The sequence below is a fragment of the Dromaius novaehollandiae genome, chromosome 1 (genome assembly GCF_036370855.1).
Source record: "Dromaius novaehollandiae isolate bDroNov1 chromosome 1, bDroNov1.hap1, whole genome shotgun sequence".
NCBI lineage: Eukaryota > Metazoa > Chordata > Aves > Casuariiformes > Dromaiidae > Dromaius > Dromaius novaehollandiae.
The window spans coordinates 195,224,590-195,247,940 of NC_088098.1; the positions used below are offsets into that span (position 1 = coordinate 195,224,590).

The following is a 23,351-nucleotide window of genomic DNA, read 5'->3' on the forward strand; positions in this document are numbered from 1 at the left end:
TTCTACCATCAGTGAGATGTTTAGGATTTTCTATATTCAGTTCTATAGGGAATATAGACTGTGAGAGAAACTGATGTATCAAATAGTAGATCATCTGGTTTAAGAAGACAAACAACTTTTCCAGCCAAGCAACAGGGTAAACGAAGCTATTAAAATATGAGCACATTCATAGTAGTTCTTTAATTTAGTTAATTAAGCTGAAGAAATATCACCCACTTTTTGTAAGTTAAAAGATACTACGTGTGTGTAGCAGTGATGTAAAATATAGAATTTTTTCCCTCCAGACCATTTAGTAATTCCCGTAATTCTTGTCACAGGTATATTAAACAGAGCCAAATGTGTACTTCTCAAAATAGTAAAGTTATATAAAATCTGAGTAACAATTACTAAGCGTTATTGATAATTAATAAAATATTACTTAATGGACAGCATATTCAATCTTAGAGAGAAGTGACATCTCTTAAGAGACAATCCACAGTAGTAGTAGATAGATACGTAATAGATAGCTATGTGTCGTTAGTACTCTGATTCAGAAGCATGATATCCGAGCAATAGGTAAGTTGTGCAGATAGCTCTTCTTATGCTTAACACATTAATATATTAGTATTGTTACGGAACATCTTTGTTCCCTTTCTCTTTGGACCACATTTAGCTTCCTCTCCCCTGTCTCTGAGACATATCTTACCTTCTTGGGGCTTATGATCTAAGAATGTCTGAGCAGAGAGGGTTCATTGCCTGTGCGATCCAGTGTTAGACCCTAAGGTAAGTAACAGAATATGCAAATTTTTGTTCCCACCATCATGGCACTCTTCTGAGAGCAAACCAAAAAAGTTATTGTCCTCATTATCAGAATCCATCTTAAATATACTGCTCTTGGATCCCACTCTTTTAGTGCTATCATATTGGGCTAGTTGGTTTAAATTTTTGAAGAATGAGATTGCTCTGCCTCATCTGCAGTCTAGCTATGGCAATTTCAGGGTCTTCCAAGAGAAGATATCTCATTGCTGACATGCTCCTCAAGAAGAGATGATGAAACCTACCTAGTGCCTTGAAGATGAACTTCATTATTCTGCCATAATTGTGTATGTTAGCCAGTACTGGTCCCTGGTTGCTTGGTTTAACAACACTCAATGATCAAGGTAGTTAATTTGAAGTACCACATCTATTCCAAACACAGAACATATTTACATTTATCCACCCAACTCTCTTTCATAGTAGAGGTTATAGCATAGCAGAAGGGAAGAACTACAGAGTAGTATTCTCTGGGTCAGGAAGAGGACACATTTTCTTAGGTTACAGTCCAAGTTATGGAATACCATCTTATGAGACAGAAATTCTGTACTTGCAGTCAAGTAAGGACTCCAGTGAGCACATCAGAGAGGGACAGTCTGTGGCTTGAACTCCATTTGATACAGTACAGTTGGTTTGAAACTCCAGATACCTCAAAAGGGACAACTGGTTCAGTTGAAGACCCTCTTATATTAAGGAGTAAAACATTTCAGCTTGTAGGTGGACAAACTCCTCTGTGCTTCAGTTTAGTTAAAGACCATGGTTTAGAGACCTATCTTTTCTCCAAGTTCTACCAGTTGTTTTCACTACTGTTCCCAGAATTGAGTTACTGCCTAGCTTGTCAGTGAAGATGCTTGCGATTCTTTAAGCCATGCTTGCCTTGGCACAGCCTTCTGCTTTTAAACACCAGGTGTGGGTGCTTATTTTAGATCCTGACCTGTTTCTGCTACTGCTTTCTTTCTTTTGCTCCATTTTTAAAGTGTCTCTTTAATTTCAACTCATTGTGGCTATCTTCCTACTGGACCATTTCATAGTGAAGACATTGGTCATAAGCATTCCCACCTTTCCGCCTTTTTTCTCTGATTATCCTTCACACAACGAAGGGTAATGAATAGTATCTTAGTGCCGCAGGGGTACAAGATGGGCCCCAGGATTCTATAGCATTAAGAAATTAAAATTCCTATATGGTGTAGACTGCATTTACTGTTTGGTCCTTAATGTGCTCTGTTAACTATATTATAATGAGATAATCCTCTATACAGAGATGTCATGTTTGTTTAACAAGATTTACTATAGAAATAGGTGTTTCCCTTGTATTTATGATAGGATGTTACTATTATAAGGATCATATTGTTAATTTTTTTATGTTCAGTTTTTTTGTTCCTACTTAGGTTGGCCAAGTGGCAACCCCCTCACACATATTTTAAATACCTTAGTTTGCAACACAGATCCATCTCTAAAATTATTATTGTTATTATTAGATAGTAAAATATATATTTTGTAACTAATACATCTGTCCCTGCTTTCAGTGTGCTAACTAGGTTATGCTTGATACAATTCCCATTCTTAAAGAAGCACATATGGTTCAGTTTTGATAAGCAAGTTACTACTGTAGATATTTCACTTTGTCCGAAGATTTCTAGGAGATTGGAGGTGTGTTTGCAGGTAGGGAGGAAGGGGAGAGGGAGATTAGGAGACAAAAAGATGCCTTCCATGCTTGATATGGTTTTCCTGATTTAAGGGAATGTAATGGGTAAATTTTCTAGACTCAGACATTATAACTTAGAAATTCAGTAACTGCATTTAAGTTTATCTCTGCATATATGTGTTTATGTTGAGTCCATTTTGGATACTGTTGTAGTACAAGCAATAAATAAGGAGGAAAAATGCATCTTTGTTTTAGCAGATAATTCTAGTGTCGTAACTCAGTAGTCTGTGAGCTACCATTCGTACTGTCCTAAAGGGAATGTACTAGTTAAAGGAGAAAATAGCTAAAAAAAAAAATGGGTAAAGAATACTTGTGGTGGTAACTAGAGTTAGTTCCTGTAGAACCAGAAAAGGTTATTTTAACAGCACAGTCAGAATTTGCAGATGATGTTTAAAACAACCAAATAAAGTAGATAGTGGTGGAAATACTATTGTGCAACTGAACTGAAGGAATTTTTTTAGACAACTACTTGCCTGTTATTTTCATTGACAAGATAGAGATAAAGCAGTGGTCATTTCCAAAGCTCTGTTCTGGCTGATGCTTTTATGTGTGTTTTTCAAGCCAAAACACGCACTTTCTCAGGATCGAGTGTTTTCACCAAGATTCGAAATTATCACAGCGTTGTTGCTGAAACAAGTCATTTTTGAAAGAAATGGTATTTTGAAAAGAATAGTGACACCTTAGTGGCAGGCAGAAGACTCTCATCAGCTGAACTCCTGACAGAATCTGGCAGAAATTCAAAGTATGGTTTGTCTCTAGTAATTCCATTAACATTTCAAAGGTTGATCATGTTCTGGGAATTACCCAGGAGGGATTATTTTTTAAGTTAAGAATTAGCATTCTAAAGCCTTGGCTGCACTAGAAATATTGCAGCTATCTTGCAACAGCTAATGTGCTATATACGAGACTTTCTAAGACTTTGTCTAAACACAGCAGTACTTTCTCCATTCCATACATTTTGCCACTTTGTCTGTACCAGCATAATTAAAGTAGCAGCCCTCTTTCCCCCTAGTTTGAATACAGCCTTCTCAGTATTAAACAGTGTATATTGATAGCTTATTTCCACATAGGAGGGCTGGCCCGATTCCAGAAATTGTTTTTAAGTATATTGCTATTGCTATGCCTGCATAAACTGTTTGTGTGGAGACACTATACCAGAAAAAAGTGATTTCATTCTGGTTTATTTGCCTTTTTCCACAGAGTCCACATAAAAAGTGATGCCACTTTAGTTTTGTTGGTTCAATTTGCCTTTGTGGGCAAATCTGCCCTTTACTAATTATATGTGCATCTATGTTACAGGATATAAATGATGAATGTTTTGGTAATAAAAGTAATAAAAATGCATCTTTCTCTCTGATATAAGCCTAGCTTACTTGGTTTATACTAGAACAAGTACAATTTACTGTGAATGGTTAGAATGTTTCCATCTGGCTACATGTTACCAGAACATACAGCGCAGCTGCCCCTCTGAATCCTAACTTTACATTTTATGCCAAACAATAGAGAGTTATGTTTCATATACTCTGACCAAACTTTTACTGCTGCTTTATAAATCAGTATCTTGTCTAACATATGTTACCCAAGTAAGAACTTAGAAAGTGGAAGTCTGAATATCAGAACTTGGACCCCTTGCAAATAAAGATGATCTGCATATGTGCATTCTACAAAATAGAGTTGAACAGGTCCTGATTATTTCATTTTTAAAGCCATAAATGAGAGAGAGATCTTGATTTCCCCCTTCCTTTTAATATGGGATCATGATGGGGAAAAGACTGAGGATCAGAATAACCCTCCTGCTTTAAGCCTGGAAACAGTGGAGAAAGGACCCAGACTAGCTAACAGGAACAGAAAGAGGCAAAAGCCCAGGGACCTTTGGCCATCCAGAGAACACTGACTAGCTTTGATAAGCTGTTCTGTCCTATGCTCAGTGACTGCTTGCTCCACTCTTTCCTTCCATTCTGCCTCTGCACTTCTGCTTTGGTATTTACTTATTTCATATGCTTTTTTGCCCCTGTTCTGCCATCCTTACTCTGGATCTCCTTCCATTTTGTTTGCAAGCAGAAGCCATCCCCAAAATGGAATTACTGTTGCATTTACCACAGTCATGCTGTTTGTGCTGTGTGTGAACTTTTCCCCCGTGCTGTCTGTCTTATCTGTTTAGACTGTAAGTTTTTTAATCCGGGACCTTTTACTGTTCTGTGTTTATGTGCTGTCCAACACAATGGAACTTCAATTATCATTAGTCCTTAGAAGTAACTGTAATAAATATGATTAAGAGTAACATTCCTTTATCCTGCCTTTTTGTAAGAAATCACTTCTAGGCAAATGACTACCTTTATAATGAGACGGGGTGTACAAGATTGACTGTGTAAGAGGAACTTTGCTCTTACAGTTTTTTCTGCAAGTGATCTCATGATTTAAAAGTACAACTGTTATAACGGTAGTTCTATTACAGTCCAAAATAATAGGATGAACATTTCAGGATAAATTTCCTATTGACTGTGTTTGCATTGCACTTGCAGTAGTTTGCAAGTTGTTAGTTCGTTGTCCATGTTTTACAGCTTTTACGTTTGCTTTCTAGAAACCATTTTGATAGATGGGGGTTGTTTGTCTGAAAAGTATTCTGCGGATTGAGTATGAAACAAGAAGAGTACTAATGAGAGAGAATGGATATGGCATCTTCACAAAGAGTGGCACTCTGGTAAGAATCTGAATGTAATTTATTAAACGAAAGGTAATGGTTCTAAATCAGATGTGTTTGTACACCTCCCCAAAGACTGTCTGATCCCTTAAGGAAAGTATTTCATATAAAATATGAAAAGTAAGATGATTTCACTATTCTAAACTCTGAACGAGTGTTCAAAATTTTTCCTGTTTTTACGTGTAAGAAGTCACTGCTAAGTAAATTAGAAGTAGCTTTTTAGAAGAATAGGCTATTTCAGAAAAGTAGTTAGTGGCCATTTATGGCTCACTGTTTGTGAGCCTGCTTCTCTGAATATTTAGAAGCTGGTTTTTGTTAGTTTGTTTTGAGCTGTCAAAAAAAAATTTAGCACTCAGACTACTTATGGGCCTATAGCAAACTTTTTATAGCTTAAGTTTTAGTAGTGTATTTCACCAGTATGCATATAACTGTTCTAATAAACACTGTAAGAAACAACCCAACTTTGCAGAAAGTAGGAAGCATTTATGTATGTATTGACAAATTAATCATATCTGGAAACATTTTGTCTTCCTATGGATTAAAAAAAGCATAACAGTAACATGCTACACTATTGTACGGTACTACTTTGTTGGAAGTTTCACGCTATTTAAATAGTGTACCCACTAGAAGGTGCAAGTAGAAACATCAGTGGAATTTTTATTGCAACTAAAATCCACTGCAGTAGAAGTGATTCCTTTAAATTTAGTCTTTGAAAAAACTTAGGACCACAAATCTTTAAGCAAAATTCTTGTTTTCACTGAAATCAATTATCTTATTTGTATATACTGAGATCTTGAAATTCACAAAGAACTTGTGCTTTTGTTTTTCTTCCCACTCTCTGAATTCCCCTGGTGGTTTTTATTGCAATGGAACTGTTCTGATAACAGCTGGCAGTTCCTTACAATTCTTCTTAAAGGTATTTTGAGATCCTGAGTGTGTATACACTATGTAGTGAAGAGCAGTGCAGACTCTGACTGAGCTTCTGATAAGCTAGTTGCAGAACTGAGGTGGCCATCCAGCAGCATGCTACTTTCAATTAAATTAGGATTCTGACAGTCCTCAAGAACTCCTTATTTCAACCTACCAAGCTGAAAACTGTAGTGTTTCAGGAGCTGATTCACAAGCAGTGGCAAGGCATCAATAGGGGTGGACAAAATGCATTAGAGGGATGGGGGGTTATGTCTGAGAGGGATAAAAGCGTTACCTTCCTCGAATGCTGCTGCATGTCTGTCAAGAGCCCTTAGCCCTGCTAGAGGCAAGGATAACAAGTGCAGGCACATTGTTGTGCTGACACAGATATCCTGTGTGGCACTTGGTGCAATGATGACAGCACTATACTGTACCTTGGCAGGGGAGGAGTACCAGCCTGGCTTACAGAGCTTCAAATCTGGTTGCATTGTCCCCAGTCGCACAGTATAGACATGCAGGTACCTATGGCAGCATTAGTTTAAACAGAGGATTCTCACTAAGAGCCTGGGAAAGGAAGTATGAAGAATGCCTGGTAGATGAATTTCTGAGAAATCTGTGGCCAGGCATATGATACTCCGAAGGCCTGGAGTGCACAAGTTAGACCAGCTTTAGGACAGTTTCTGAACAAATTAATGCGAGCAGTCTCATTTGAAATTAGATCAGTTCGAAAGTGACTAATAGTGACTTTTATTTAACATCCCTTTCTGCAACACTCAGCTTTTCATTTTCACTTACTAGGTGGGTGGAAGAGACAATCTTGCCTTCAAAGTGTTATGCACTCACTCCAATGCCAAAATATCAAACATGCATCGACAACTCTAGTGTAAGGGCATTATTAGGTTCATCAAGCTGCACTGGACAAGTGTGTACGCTAGATACATTTTATTATAGTTTTTCAAATTGACGTGATTCTGTAGGCTATCGTAGTAGCTTGAAAGGAAGAAGTTAGGCTGCTCACGACTTTTTTTTTTTTTTTGCAGTGCTAATCTTTCTCTCTGGTTCATTGCTTGACAAGTGTTTGGTTATTTATTTGATCTGTTTATATTTTAAAGTTGTCTTTGGTGGGGGGGGGGGAGGAAGGAAGAGGTGAGTTCTTTTGAGTTTAAAAAACCCATCAAATTCTGAAGGACAATATCAATCAAGAAAAACGTGGTTTGCAGTTTCCATGTCATAGAGGTATCTTATCTGTAGTTGCAGCAATCATAAAAAAATCAAGGTTGAAGTGTTACCTACTTTTTTTCTATTGATCTTTTCTAAGGTGTCTGTACTGAATGACATTGTTTCAAATAAAAATGGTCAAAGCAAGTGATTGACTTGTAAAAGACAAAGATTTGACTGTCATTTAGTGTTTAATTCCTCTTTTACTAAATCATTTTTGTGATATTAACATTATTTGTGACACTTTAGTAGGTGGAAGCCTGAAGGGGAAAATGTTATAATTCTTCCACAATTCATTAGTTTGTGGATGTTTCTGTTATATTGTTTCCACACTGAATGACTCATATGCTAAATGAACATGTCAGCCTAAAGGCATGCCCTCAATATTGCAGCCCACAGTGAAACTTGATGCCATTATATATAAAAAATATGATAGATGCTCCTACCCATTTGATTCCGTGAGAAATTATGTGCATGTTAGACGTGTGTGCTATCAATTACTTCATTCAATGTACTTATTTTTAAAAAAGTTCTATTTTATTGCATCTGATTGCTCTTTTTCCCATCCTTAATTTGTTGAGCTTATAGGCAACATCTCTCTTGTAAGTTGGAACTGAGAAACAATGATTTTTTTAGTTTTATTTTTTCCCCAATGTGACACAGTTTCTGTATATTCATTTCCAGACTATCTGATGAGAGACTAAAGGTATTTGTGTTGCAACCTGTATGTTTTTGTAATAACTTGGACAAATTCAGAAATATTTGTATTTGGCAAGTTTATAGCACTGATCTAGTGTTTTCCATATTGTGAAAACACCTACTCAGGCAAACCAGTTGGCCTCTGCTTATCTTAGCAGTCCTTGAATTTTGGCTTTCTTACCAATTTAATTTTTTGTAGTTTATTAAAAATGACAAAAGTAGAACAGGTTTATCTATTGACAACAGGTTGCATAATTTATCGTTGATAATACAGAAGCTTCCTACAGAAGTGGAGCAGTGCAAGAAGCAGGCCTAAAACTGGTCCAGGGTTCCAGTTCTACATTTCTGAAGCATCTCTTATTCTGCGCTCTTATCTCTATTATAATATGAATACAGACATGTACTCACAGTGTCAAGCTGAGAGGAAGAGTATTGAAAAGAAAGTAAAATAAGAATCTTCAGATATTGTTTTGAATCATTAGGGTTTTTTTTCATGTGCTATATAGCAGGATTAATTATAAGCTTCCATCACCTCCAGAATTTTTGCTCTCTGGATGAGGGACTATGGTTTTGATAATAATAAGACAGACTGGTGCTGTGGAGTTATTAGGATATCATGAATCAGGTATTTTGGCTTTGAAATAGCAGTCCTATTCTATCATGCATAATATGTAGTGAAGGAGTTTATACCAAACAGACACATTTATATAAAATACTACTATTTCCATAAATTTTTCACTTTATACTCCTTGGGGCAGTATATTGTGTGCGAGTTTTCTGCCTATGTCCCTGTTCATTTTCAGGAGCAGGAGCATGTCTGTGCTCACCTAACAGAGCTGATCCATCTATCCCTTGTCTGGTTTGAGCTGCAAGACTTGACACATTAATGGAAACTAAGCATAATTATTAATAAAATTAATCACAATTCCTATAGAATATCCTGGACGGCAATAAAAGTACCAATTTCAATCCTGTTTCAAATTCCAGCACCCATTTTCAAGCCATTTCAGGATGTTTTACTAAAAGAGTTGATATAGAAATATAACTGAGGACCACTATCTCATGTTCAAGTGCTGTTGAACTATAGCCGAGGGGAGGAAGGAGACAGCAAAATGGAAATAGATCAGGAGCTGCCACTGAAGCTGGGTTGCTGTATTTGAGACACTGGGGTAGATGTAGAGGGCGGCATCTCTGTTTTCATGCTTCACTTTTCCACCTGTTTCAGAGCACTTATCTTTTTTCTTTTTTATACTGTGTGATGAAGATGCAAAGCTCTAAGGCTAAGTTCAGTGGCTGTTTTGAGAACTTAATCTGTGTTCTTATAAACATAGGGTTTATGTTAGGTGCTGAATGTACTGACCTTTTCCTCTGTGTTGAATCTTCTAGCCCTTTTATCTTGGGGTGGTGTTTTCACCCCTGGCTATACACAGTTCTGCCAGTCACCCAAAACACTAGGGTATTGCACAAGACTAAGTTCAAGTGGCCTTAGATTTTTTTCCCTATTAGATCAATACAAGAGTCAAATGTTGCCTTGGGCCAGCTAGCAGCATGATCATAAAATTGTCCCCGTTAATATGATAGAAACATCATTTCTGTGACTCCAGCCAGTGGAAGTAGCTGCAGAAGCACTAATGCAGGGACTGCAGCACCAACGGGTAGGAAATGAAATGGGCTTAGCACAGGACAACCTGCTCCCCATCAGCCTCAGCTGCCTCCAGACACCAGGGCGTTAGGACCCGGCTCATTCCTCGCTTCCCTGCCTCGTGTGGCCTTGGGGGAAACCCGTGCAAGGAGCCAGCTGGAGCTGCAGCCAGGGAGCCACAGCGGCCAGCGGGGACCTTTGCCCGCCCAGCCAGCTGCTGCCTGCCTGCCCGCCTGCCTGCTGCCAAACGAGCCTCCACGGCCTGCTGCTCATTGGCTCTTCTGCCTCCAGCTTATCCTCCCTTGCTATCTTGCGTTTCAAAGTACTCTCTTTTAGCTCCTTCCTTCTTGTGGCCTGTTCCATTCAGGTTGTGCTTTATGCGAGCCCTTTGTTGCAATCTTCTCCATTCCCCACCAGAAGAACCCCGCACCAGTTCCACAACTAGGAGGCCCTTTGTTGCCATGATAATTCACTATACTTCTGTATTTACTCTCTTTTTGTCTCCCGTGTCCCCCCTGTCCATTAGACTGTAAGCTCTGTGGTGTAAGGATAGGGGCTGCGGTCTTATATCTAGCACTTTGAAGGCTCGTATTAGATTAGCCATTCTTGGTTGTGTAGTCCATTTTAGCTGTAAGCTTTTTAGACCAAGGACTGTCTTTTTACAGTGAATTTGAACTGTGCTTTGCACAAACAGACCTAGACCTGTGGTTGGGATCCCCTTGTACTACTGTAGTATTTCTAGTAACACCATAGTTAAATGCTACGTTGTTCTAAAGCAAGTGAGACAATGCACTGTGAGCTGTTTGATCTTCATATGTTGCTCTATACCATGCAGAATGGAGACATGGTCCTGCCTAGAGCTTTTGTGTACCTCTGAAATATATGCCTAGATAATAAATGAAAACATTTAAAATGGCAAGAAATGTTTCGTTTGTTTCAGGAAAATAACTTGTACAACATGGGGACCAAGTGGTAAGTATAGTCTAAAAGTTTACTATATGAGTTGTAAAAATTTTGCTGCTTTGTTGATGACATTTTTCTTTTGTGTATATACAGTGTAAACCTAGGTGTTTTGTTGATATATACAATGCATTGTACGAAATCTTCATGTTCAAAAATATGTTGTGGTTAATATGTAAGCACTATAAGCAGAAAATATTAAAATGACATTCACGCTTCAAAATAGATGCTCTACTCTTATGGCAACATATCCTGATGAACTCTTTGCAGTTTAATATTTAAAACAAGATACTAAGAATAAAAGAGTTCTTACTGTTAAACTAGAATGAAAGTAGAATATAAGATTTTGTAATCTGATGCTTGGCTTCTTAGTGCTCATCACAAAGTAGGGGTTCTCTTAAGCTGCACATTAATCATCAATAAGAAGTTCAGAAATGTCTGTTTCAAGCTCAAAGTTTTTATTACCAAATAGATAGCTTTCATAATATTGGGATAAGCAAATAAACATCTTTAACAAGAAATCCCTTCACATTCAAACAGTCGAAGTTAGTTTACACCTCTTCCACAATGAGCTTATTTTGTTGGAATTGTCTCCCTACTCCTTAAAAAGAAAAAAGGAGGTATATGGCAACTTTATGGTAAAATGTATGGTGATATGTATTATGACTTATGTACATGTATTACATATTTTCAAGAATATAATAAAATAGCTTTACATAAAGCAAATGCCCTTTTTATTTTAGAAACTGATCAGTATTTGTAGATGGAGGATACTATTAAAATGATAACAGGCAAAAGCTGTAACACTAAAAGATAAATCTGGCAAGTGGCCATTCTTTTACTCACAAATTCATAATTTGTATGATCTGAAGAACAGAATAAGTTAAAGGGAATAAATTTTATGTTCAGATTTCCTAGTGTTGATTAGTTTGCTACTTTGAGAACATAGATGCAAGGTATGTTGCCTTTTGGATTCAGAAATGGTGTGTTGCCTACCTGCAAACTCTTGGCTTTCTTTTATGCCGGACAATTTTTTTCTATCACTGTGGCCAGTATGGTCTTCTCAGACCCACAGCTATACATCCACTTACATTTCTTTCTCTAACAGAACCAGTACCTTGGCCTACATTCAAGTGCCACTGCTCAGAGTTTATCTAGCTCTTTAAATTTCTCAGTTTCTCTGGTCTTACTACCACCTGCATTCTCTCTCCCCAAGAAAGAGTTACTAGGCTATCCTTCTGGTTCTTTGTGCTGTCTATATTAATGACCATGTGAGTCTTCGTTTGTTCCTTCTATTCTACTACGCAATGCTTCTGCCATTTATTCCTGCCATGTTTAACCTGATCCATTCACTTATCAAACCATGGAGTCCCATCCTTGCTTTGGCATCGCTGGCAGCCCCTCCTTGTTTTTATACCCCTGGGCACTCTTGCATTCTCTTGCTCTTTACCTTCCCAGACACTAGGGGGGAAAAGACCTTACAAAATATATGAAGCTCCTTCCTTATGTCCTCTCTTTTGTTTCTTTTTCTTGTTGTGTCCTACCCTTTATGATTTTATTAAGACTGCTCTTTGAGAAAGAATTATCATTTTCTATATGTCTGTGTAATGAATAATACAATCGGGTATTGGTTTTCTGTACGTGCTACCACAATATAATTTCAGACTAAAACAGAATGATCTAATTAGGATAAACAAGGAGAATAGTGAAGGCATACCAATTGTTTAAGAAACTAGTTATTCCTAGCTCCCGTATTTGTAAGTGATTGGTAAGTGGTCACTCTTCAGATGCTTTTTGACATTGCCTGTGATGGGAGTTCTTTTAAAACAACCCTTTAAAAAAAATCAAGCTATATTTGAGTTATCAAACTGAAAGCCATTTGGAAAGTTCAACAGTAAGAAAGTAGGTGTCCAGAGAGGAGTTTGATAAGGGGAAAAGTGTTCAATTTCAGGTCTTTGAAAAGTAGTCAAACAAACTTCTAAGAAATGGGCTGTGACCAGAAATCAAGAAAAAAAATTAAATAGAACTTGCAGTGCTGAAGAAAATGAGTTTATAATCATTTACATGTTGATTTTCATTTTTTATGTATTTGTTTTTATTGCATACAGAAGAGCTTAATGTGTCCAAACTTTAGAAGCAGCTATTTCAAAAATTCTAACTATGACTATACTATTGTTAATATGCTTTCAATAACATTTAGCACAAACTGTAGGAAAAGTTAGCATGATATTGTGAATAAAGATTTAATAATGAAATCAAGTTGCTGTTCCTTCTTTTGATTGATTTTTTTATGTAAGAATTGCCATACTGGCTTGAACCATAATACAGTTTCCTGTTTCACTAGTAACTACATTCTGGTGCTTAAGTTGGTGTTAACTCCAAATAAATTTCTTCTCGATTTCTTTATGCAGTAAATAGTTTAACTTGTAGTCTGTAATAACAATACTTTTTTGATAGAGGCATTATATTTATGTTAGTAACTCTGAATTTTCTTGGTAGTCCACTCTGTTACTGGACTCTGTCACCTCTCATAGCAGTGAATTTCATGGATAAATTACTTGGCATGTGAAAAACGTGGCAAAAGGGAGGAGGCAATAGAATAGCAGAACCTGTCCTTTCTGCATTGACTAGTCATCAGATCAGTTTAACTAGCATAAAAATGCTAAGATTTGTGACAGAAATGCTTAAATTGGTATGAATGCAGTATGAATGGAAATGTGTGTGTAAACATCGGGAGAAACAGCAGAAGAAAGGGTTAAAGGAATGGCAGGTACTGTTAATGAAGGACACTGTCCCCAGGACACCATTCCTAACAGTATATGTGTTCCACAGCACAGATGATGTGCCAGCAGAAGGTCTTGCATCCTAAGGCTAGGAGGATGGCAACAAGTTGTAGTATATCACAGATGCCATTCTTTTTCCTGTTAGCTGAACAGGAAAAGAGGCTGCAGACAGGCATTTCAGACCTAAACACCTAACAAGGGAAAACAGACAAGGGACAGCAACCTAGCCTAAGTTATGGAAGATCCTGAGGCAAAGGACTATTCGTAACAGCTGGTGATTTCTAAAGGATATGAAAGATCTGCTCAAAAAACTAGTTTGTTATTGCAGAGATGTGATGGGGACTTGTCAGCTGATGACCCTTGTCTTCTGTGTTGCATGGAAGTATCCTGGACTGACCATTTGGACATGCAAGTCTTGGTGCTTGTGTAAGTGAATGAAATCTGTGAGAGAATGAATGCGAGTGGTTAAAATCAACTTACTCAGAAATTTTGTAAATAACTATCACCTTCTGCTCCCATAATATCTCACATTTAGTTTTATTACACTAAATCCTCTACAGCTGTGGCTTTAATTTGAAACCCAATAAAATGGAGAATGTTTCCTTTTATTTTTAATCTAGTATGTGCTTGCTATCTATCAACATTTAAGTTTCACTTTTGTTCATTTTGATTAGATTTACACAGTTTTCCATGATTATGAGTAATCTTAATAACTGCAGATTATATATCATGGTACTCAGCCACCTCAGTTTCTAGATAGTTTCTAGATATGATAAATATATTAAAAACATAGGACCAAATCCATTAACTTGTGACACTTGGCTGTTAACTTTTTGCCATGAATGAAATTGATCATAGTTATATTGATTCACAAGAAGAAACAACGTAAAATATTTGAGTAAACAGATTTTGCTCCAGGATGAAGTGGGGTCTCGCCTAAGGTGCCCATCCTTTTATAATTGAAGCTCTGCTAGTTGACATTATGGTCCTTAGCTGTTGGTTACTGTCTTTCTTGATAGAAAAAACACCGCTTGTTCCAGTTTGCTGTATGAATTGCTTGTGTTATTGCACTCAAACTTGTTTCAGTCCAGCTGAGCCAGGCTAGCAAGTAACTAATGTTTAAGTGCTTACATGAGCAGATCAGCCAGCGTATCGGAGAAGAGTGGTAGATTAGAGAAGGGGTCTGGGATGAAGAGCTAGGAGTGAAAGGGACAGTCGCCTCCTCATCTGGCATAGCTGCATCTGGAGGAGGGCATGTGCCCATCCCTTGCCTGGTAGCATCTTGTGCATGACCTTCATAAAAATGGAAGGATTTTGCTGAGTCCACTTTGATTAGACTCTGGCCAGTGATAATCTTCTGGGGTTTTTTTTGTTTGTTTGTTTTGTTTTTTGTTTTTTGTTTTTAACTTTGGTCAGTCAGGTGAAAGGCTTTTAACAAATCCTTGGTTTTCCCCAATACGTTTTTGAACATGGGTATATAATTTGTGACTTTTCTAGTACTCTGGAATACTGTGGTGTCTTTTTTGTAATGAGAAATTACACATAGTTGACATCTTCTAGAACTTGTTTGCTTTCTGTCTGTTTTTGTTTTTAAGGTAGCACTTTGCTTCAGCAGAAATTTTTCTCACTTTGGGCTTTGAAAGAACTTCTTTTCTGTTACCTGGACAGAACAGAGCCAGAGCACGAACATCTTCAGCAATCTTAGCTGTTCTATTCTGTTTCTTTTGTACACGAAGCCTGCTATGACTTTTGCTCTTGCTTACTGTTTGCACTAGGATTAGATTTCCAAATTCGATTCAAATAACCTCTTGAAGCTCATTGTTTCTTCATAGTGTTTCAGTCTCTTTTTCCCAGCAATAAACATGTTTTTGGAGACTCACAGATTTTCTTAGTATCATCCAAAATATATCTAGGGATTTTGCTCCCTTATTTTGGACTTTAAGGACCTTCTTCCCCTTACTGAAATCCCCCTTAGAAAAGGGTATATAAAAGGGTATACAAGTACAATAAATTTAGGAGAGAGAAGCAAGCTTTGTAGGGTCTGGACTCTTTGCATATACCAAGGGACTCCTTATATTCCTTAATTTTACTTTACAAGTCTTACATTTATCATTTTCTCATTAAATGTTTCAGAAAACTCTCAGCAGCTTATTAAAACATCTGTCTCTCACGTGACAAGAGTTTCCATGGTGTGTTCCCCCTACCCCACCCCACCCTCCCCTCCTCTGCCAAAACTTTTGTGTGCATCCTGGGTCCACATGTACCTTCTCATCATTCTTTCTCTCCTCTCTCTTCCACTCTGTTGAATTTTATTGGGGATTTGCCTGAAATACAGACTGGGTTGGCACCAGCTGTTTTTCTTCCATGAGCACATTTCCAGCTCTTTGTTTCAGCATTAAGGAAGTTAGAAAATCACAAGCTTGAGGTTGATGCATGGCTGTACACTTTCTACGTGGTATGTGTGTATAATTATATTATAATTACATAATCAGGTACTATTTAATAAAACACTATATAGTATTGTAAGATTGTTTGTATTACTTTAAAATAAAGGAGTGTTATTTGGTCATCCAAGTTCCTGTGATGCTTAGCTACTCAAACATAGACAATTATCTGCAACCCTAAAAACTTGCAATTTAAACATACTAAAGTTGAAAACAAAAAATATGCACAGATGAGAAGGGAAATAATAGGAGTTTAGGGGTAAAGTTAATACCCCATAACTTTAGGTACCTACATCAACAGACTGATCTGATTATGCCATCTCCATAGTTAATGGAAAGAACGGTCTTCCTTCAGAGGACGGTTTGGAATACTTAAGGATTTTCTTCTACAAATTACTTGAGCCTCTCTCCCTTTATGGTATAAGAAGATCCATTTGCTAAGTCAAACACTTGCCTACTTCAGATACTTAAAATTAGGTGGTGTGTATGTAACTTTTTATCGCACCCTTTGATGATAGACAATAGTCTGATTACCTTGATGGTTTAGTTGTTAATTTTGTTTTTTATGGGTATCTTAGTAAGCTGAATTTCAGCCAAAGCTTTGAAGAAAAGCAGTGAAGTGTGTTTTCAAATATTTAAGGCCATTTCCTTCAATTGCAGAGAGTAAAATAGGAGAAGACAGAATAGGCTTGTTTAAAAATGTAATGTGGGTGACAGAAGAGCCAGAAGCTGGACTCTCGATACTGGATGACATACAGGAGATACAAAGGGAAGAGATATAAGAAGCATCTCCAAAAGGTTTGAAATAAAACTTGGAGTTTTTGAGAAGTATTTTAGGCAAGTACCAAACAATAAATGGCAAATCAGACTGGATGACCTAATGGTCTTCTCATTTTTAATGAAAATTGGCCTAGCTTCAAATATGAACAAACTGCAGCTGACTTCCTGATGAAGATTAAGGAACAGTAGATGCAGTAGTGATAAGCCAGGAAGGGCCTTGAAAGTGAAGACAAGTAACGTACTAAATATTAAAGGAGAAGTCAGGGAATGATAAGAAAACAGCAACAAGCTCTCAAAGTGGAAAAGGGTCTTTGCAGCAGCATTCTGCATGAGTATGGAGGGAGAGCAGTGTTTTAAGAACAGTTGCTGAAAAATGTTGCTGGATCAAAATGTCATGATGATAACTGAATGTTTTAGTCAATTGGAAGAATTAAGGAAAGTACTGTCTTGGAAATGTCGCACTGAAAGTATCTGCAAGGGATGAACATTGTGTGAATCTTAGGATCTGGAGTAAATGCTGGGTCTAAGGTGATGCTAGAGTTACTGGTCTGAGCAGCAGGCGGGAGGATGATGTAGCTGTGCAGCTGTGCATGTGCCACTAGTAACTGTCATTCATATGGAAACCTTAAAATAACTATTCTCAAATGTAGTTGTATTACTTATTGGGACTTCTTCACTCTGCTTGTATGATTACTTCCCAAATAACATAGCTTAGACTATTTTCCAACTTGTCACCAAGGACTGCACTGCGTTTAATTGTTTAGTTTGATTTGTAATGTCACAGCAAGATGGCTGCCATGAAAAGGTATTTTTTTGCATTTGCTGCAAAGGCACTAAAATTTGTATTCGTCTCATAGTAGCAATGAGCACCAAGTACAGTCATTTCTTCACAATTAAATTATTAAGTCAAGTTTCCAAAAACTATATTCCATAATACTTTAGTAATATAGTTAATTGATTCAGTTCCCTGCTCTGGGTCCTGCCTGATTGTGTAAGAATTCTTGCTAGGAGGAGGAAGTGTTCAGTTTGCATGAGGCCTTTATAGCCAGTTTCTATACCAATTGCATTGATCCTTTTCCTTCCTCATTCAGCATGTGCTAGAACTCACAGGTTGAAAAAGGGTACATCTGGCTAGAGGAAATGCATCTGCACTTTATTAATTTTCCATTGGCTTATGGTCTTATGGGGATAATAGCAAACAGGTGTGAATTAGAATTTTTTCTCTCACTTAAAATAGAGCTGAGGCAACTTTAGTATCAGGGAGGCATAACCTGAAAAAAATAGCTTTGTATTTTCTTTCTTGTTAATTTTAAAATAGATTGATACCTTTCAGATCACCAGTTGTGGAAATATAAACTGATAATGCATTTTTGCAAGAGAAGAAGAAATACTGTCTTAAGTGTCTGGCTGTCAAGTGTCCAGATTAAAATATTAAAATGCATAGTATGTTCATGGAGAAGAGAAATTTTTAAATTGTGTTGCTGACAAATGTGACCCTCTGAAAAGGAATTTGATGCTAATAGCCTTTCAATAATTTCAGGCTGTTCGGTGGAAGAGTTGTGATGGCCAGGTAAGGCAGTCACATGCAGATTCCTGAGGGAGCACACTTTGCGGCATTCCAGACATTTGCTGGTAAAAAGCGTGCTGCCTGGATACCTGTGGCTGGGCGCAGCCATGCGGGGAGACCAGCCCGGCAGCTGGGCTTCTCCATGCTCAGTACTGACAGGCTCAGCATTGTGCCTGGGACCTCCGCAGAAACGGAGAAATGCGGAGCCCTGCTGAGTTGCCATTTCTCGCCCTGCCCCAGTGTGCTTACTGAGAGACAGCTAGGTTTAAGTCTGTAACTGTCATGAGATGAAGTAGCCAGACTTTGACCCTATATTACAAATGTGGTATTACAGGTTCTTTAGAACATACAATTTGCTGTGAAGCATGTGGTATACAAGTGTAAATTCAACATTAAAATGGAAATAAAGTTTTAAATACCTATTCTGAACTAAAACAAACAATAAGACTACAAAAATGTTGCCTTTTTCCACAAATTTTGGAAATTGCATCTTTCTTACATATATATGAGTTTCCTCACATGTACATAGTCTAAGTCAGTGTCAGAGTTTGAAAAAATTGGGGTCATAATGCCCATGTGCATAGCGAGCTGAAACCTTTGCCTATATTATTTCCATTTATATTTTTTTCACATAGAACTAATAACGATTTGAGTCTTTACCTCTCCATGAGTGGTATATGCAAATCAACATCTACTTTGAATGAACTTGAGATGTTTATGTCCTTTTATGTATCTTGGAATAATTTTTAAACATATTAATTTAGTTCAGATGAAGACTCTTGCTGGGTCTTAAACCATCAAGTAGGAAAAGTAAAATTAATTAGAGGTAGTTGATTCTCCTAAACCATTTTTTGGTGAGAAGATGTATTTATGTTGATTTGTCTTGTTACATGCTGATCTCTGAAGGCATGGCTGTACTATAGCAAAGGGAGGAACAGTTTCATACTCCTAGACATTCTCATACTATCTTTGCTCTGCCTGTCTCAAAGAGCTAGTAACAGTGAAGGTGCTGCAACATTTGCAGGTGAACATTTGCTGATGAATTAGCAGATCAGACTGAAGACCATTACACCCTTCAAAGCTGATGGATCTATGGGAGGGTCATAGGCAGACAGAAATCATGGACCACTTCCCATTTCCACTGTAGACTGGCTGATAAGTACTGCTACTGAACCTACAATAATAGGATATTGCACAGAACCACAGGCTATACTGTGGAATTGTTCTATCATAAAACTGATATTCCTCTTGTGTCTTCACTGCCGTTGTTAAATGTTCTAGTTATATTAAAGCATATATTTCAGTGTTGGCTACCCTCATTTTAACCTACACGTGTGTGTGTGAAGGAGAGAAAAAAAAACCTATTTTCTTATTGGCAGTTGTGCATTCTAGATATATGGTACTGTGGGATATTATTAGTATGTTAGTGAGAAAACATCAGCATAAAAAGTGACTTCATCTAACACACTGCCAAGATAGAACTCCTTACAACCTTCAGATGGGCATGAGAATGAACGTTTTTATGGTAGTAATATTACTTTCTGTCAATTTTAGTGTTTTAAAACATGGTACGATTACCTCATTTTAGTTTTTGCCACCCTATTATGAGGAGGCTAAAAATCTACATGTCTAAGAATGAGAAGTTGATAATTAAGATAAAAATATCCCCCTTATTGATCTTAGGCCACTCTTTTATTTAAAATAATAAAAGAAATTATATATAAGTATGAAAAAACAGCAGCACACTAGAGGTCAGCAGATGGACTTCAGGTACTCATGTTTGCCTGAAGAAGAATATGCTGTGATCAATTAATCCACTTGATTCATTGATGTATAAACCTCTTGATATATCATTGTAGCTTTTCTTTATGGCTGCAGCATATTGCAATAAAAATGTAAATCTTGCAACATTCTAGACACTCAAATTATTTTTCTGGGACTAGTTTGGTGCCTCTTTTGTTGTTGTGCACTGTGTTTATCTGATTTCATCCTTTTTCTGTTTACATATTTAGGCCCTAATCCTGTCACTGGATTGTTCAAATGGACCTTTATATTCCTGGGGCTTGACTGAGTTAATGAGACTTTGAAAGACTGGAAGTTTCTACTCTGAAGATCTGACTGTAGACCTGAACCTCAATTTTTATTTTACTCCCATTTCTATTTGCTTCTAATTCATGAAAATCTCCCTATAAAATGGTATTGTCTCCGAGTCTTTTTCCCATGTACTTTAGTATCATTCGTATACTGTGTACTCTGGATATTGTCAGTCATGGTTGAAATACCTTTGTTGTCTCACCTGCCAAAAACTCTTGATTGCTGTTATTATTGTGTTATGTTTTTACATTTAATGACTTCCTACCTAAAAAGGAGATAATCATCTGCGTTTTCCGTAGCTGTAGTATGAAACCTTCTCTTAACTCAGATTTTGAAGTCAGAGTAACTACTGGAACTCTATTCAGGTCATTTTTAAAGATGTTGGTCGATTTTTTTAATTATTACTGTTTGGATACAATGTGTATTTATTTTATTTTGCAGTGTGCTATTTTCTTAGCAGCTTATTATTACTAAAAGCTTTCAGGTGATGGTACGCTGTGATGTAGGCCAATAAAATAAGTACAAAAAGACATTAACTTTTACTAGCTCTCCTGTTGCTTTTCGATTTTTGTGGACATGGTTATATGACTTACTATACAGCTGAGAGTGAAGATATTTTTATTTTTGTAAACCAGAGAATATCTTTGGTTTACATGAATACTGTTCCCTGTCCTATTCCATTTGACTATGTTACAGTTTCATTGAGTACTAAAATCAAATAGCTGTGATACAAATTGAAAAAGAGCATATATCAGTATAGGGTAATAAATGGATGAAAATATCCAAACTTGTCTCTGTATATAGAAAATCAAATATCTTCTTTTTTATTATTATTTGTAGGCTTATTAAAATGTTATCCAAGAGCTTCACAGTATTTTCGTGTATTCCCACAACAGGAGAGCACTGTTGTCCTGTTTTACAAAGGGAAGAGCTGAGCCACTCGGTCAGTCACTAGTGAAGTCAACCTGATCAACTGGGTCCTCCCACCTTTTAACCGTATGCCTCCAGCTCTCTTTCTCCCTCAAAAACCAAAGTTTCCATTATAATCAGATGCTTGATGTTTCTACGTAAAAGGCCTAAGGTGCTTCGGTTTGGACTCCCAGAAAATGAGGAACACAGCTTTGGTGGCCACCTGCCAAGGTGTTTGGTCTGACTTGCTCCTTATTCATAGAGCCCTATGGCAAAGGCAGAGGCAGAACTGAATGTTCCTGTGTGGCATTCAACTGCCTTAACCACAGGCCCATTGCTCTCTTCCTGTAGTTGTCTGTCTTGTTCTCTACATAACTTCTAGAGCAAGCACATATAGGAACCTATAAATAATCTAATTTGATACACAACCCTTATTCGTTTCCGGAGCAGCGTATGTCCTGCGCACACAGGGAGGCCACGGTCCTGTGGAAAAAATTGGTGCAATGGGTGAGCATGTGAGGCTGAATGTTGCAGCTGTTAAATATTTAAACTTTGCAAAGAAATAACGTTATTTTAATGTAGCTCATTAAGCTGTAGTTTGAAATATTTTTAACAAGAAATAAAAAAAAAAAGTAAATGCTATTATATATAGTTGAACTATTTCTGTATCTAGCATTTAAACATGAATCTTCAGCTCAGTGAGATACAGAACTAATTACACCAACCAGTAGGAGGAGGGTGGTCACCTCTAGGGAGGAGAGGGAGAAAGTCTGGGTAATAAACAAAATGAGTATACTCATTTGCCCTTGAATCTCAGGAGCTATCTGCAGAGTGTTCACCCTACCTTTTTTTTTTTTTTCCTCTTCAGCATTCCCAACCCCAGAAATTACCTCTTCTGGAGATTCCTGGTGCAATATGTGTTGCATGATAGGCTCAACTTCAGGGAGGTATTCATAATCAATTGTGGATGTTTGGTGTGTTGACATAATCTGCTAATAATGTAAATAATGGAATGGAAATCAGAGGGGTTTTTTTCCTGTACATGTTTTTCTATTAGAAGCCAAGATTAGGCACTCTTCAGGCATCCCAGTTTTCTCCCTGATGTATTTCAGGGGCAAGCCATATGATTCTCAATCTCAAAAATATGTAGCAAAAACTTTGATAATGGAAAATACTGCTCTCAGCTTCTCCTCTTTAATCTTCTTAGTCAGACAATAATGGCCTGTTGTGTTTGTAAACTACCGCAGACAGTGCCTAGAATCTGGTGACAGAGCCGTGGTATCGGGAATCGCTAGCTAATCTCTGTATCTTTTATGCTAGAATTGATTAGGATGATGGGGTTTTGCAGGGGGGAAATCTTTAATAGGCCATGGCCTAAGTTTTATTTCTTGTTGATGTTTTACCTTATCCATGCCTGAGATTTGGTGACTGGCCTAGTGATTTTCTGTGAAAAAACAAAACAACCATATACTTCCCTTTTGCGTATTTTCCCTGTGCTATGCACAATCTTTTTCCACAAGTAATGCAGCAAACTCAGATGTCCTGCAAACTGCATTGAAGTTGATATTGAGAAATAGAGGTAGTTAGGAAAACTTCAGTCAAGCCATTCTTTAGGATTCATTAAGTCAAAACACTTCCAAACTTTTGTCAATTCTACCACTGTTTTGTTTAGAGAAGAAATCAAAACCCTGCTTTTAATACTTTTTCTTTTTTTATGGATCAGTTTTTAAAGTTGTTTCACAGCTGTGGGTAAGTTGTGAGAGCAGGAAGAATCAGTCTTGACAGAGCAGAAATACCTTAAGCCAGTGTCTCAACCCAACAGCTTGTATCATGAAATTGTGGCCTGAAACTGCTGTCTGTCATACTGGATAATATTATGTCATTGATTTATTGTGATATTTCATCTTATGCTTTAAATGTAACCTTTTGGCAAGGCTTTTCTTCTTTTCTTTTCTTTTCTTTTCTTTTCTTTTCTTTTCTTTTCTTTTCTTTTCTTTTCTTTTCGAGACCTGATCCACGACTTGGCTTCCCAGAACTAAGATAATACAAGTAGTAATCACACCTGCTGCTAAAAATTTGCTACCTTATTTCTATTTGCATTTGTTTGCCTTCAGCTTCCAGTCATTGACTCTTGTTATGCCTTCCTCT

General features: G+C 37.2%; 1 long non-coding RNA gene across 8 annotated transcripts in view; it reads left to right on the forward strand.

The window, feature by feature from the left end:
• Positions 1–20,836, forward strand: part of LOC135327159 (uncharacterized) — a 36,683-nt gene extending 15,847 nt beyond the window's left edge. For 7 of the 8 annotated variants that reach the window (XR_010387283.1, XR_010387285.1, XR_010387287.1 and 4 more), the window contains 2 exons: positions 5,079–5,198; positions 20,213–20,836. This is a non-coding gene — a long non-coding RNA (uncharacterized LOC135327159). Of the gene's footprint in view, positions 1–652; positions 763–5,078; positions 5,199–20,212 lie in introns of all 8 variants that reach the window. The other variant, XR_010387289.1, reaches the window with a different exon arrangement.
• The last annotated feature ends 2,515 nt before the right edge of the window (positions 20,837–23,351 follow it).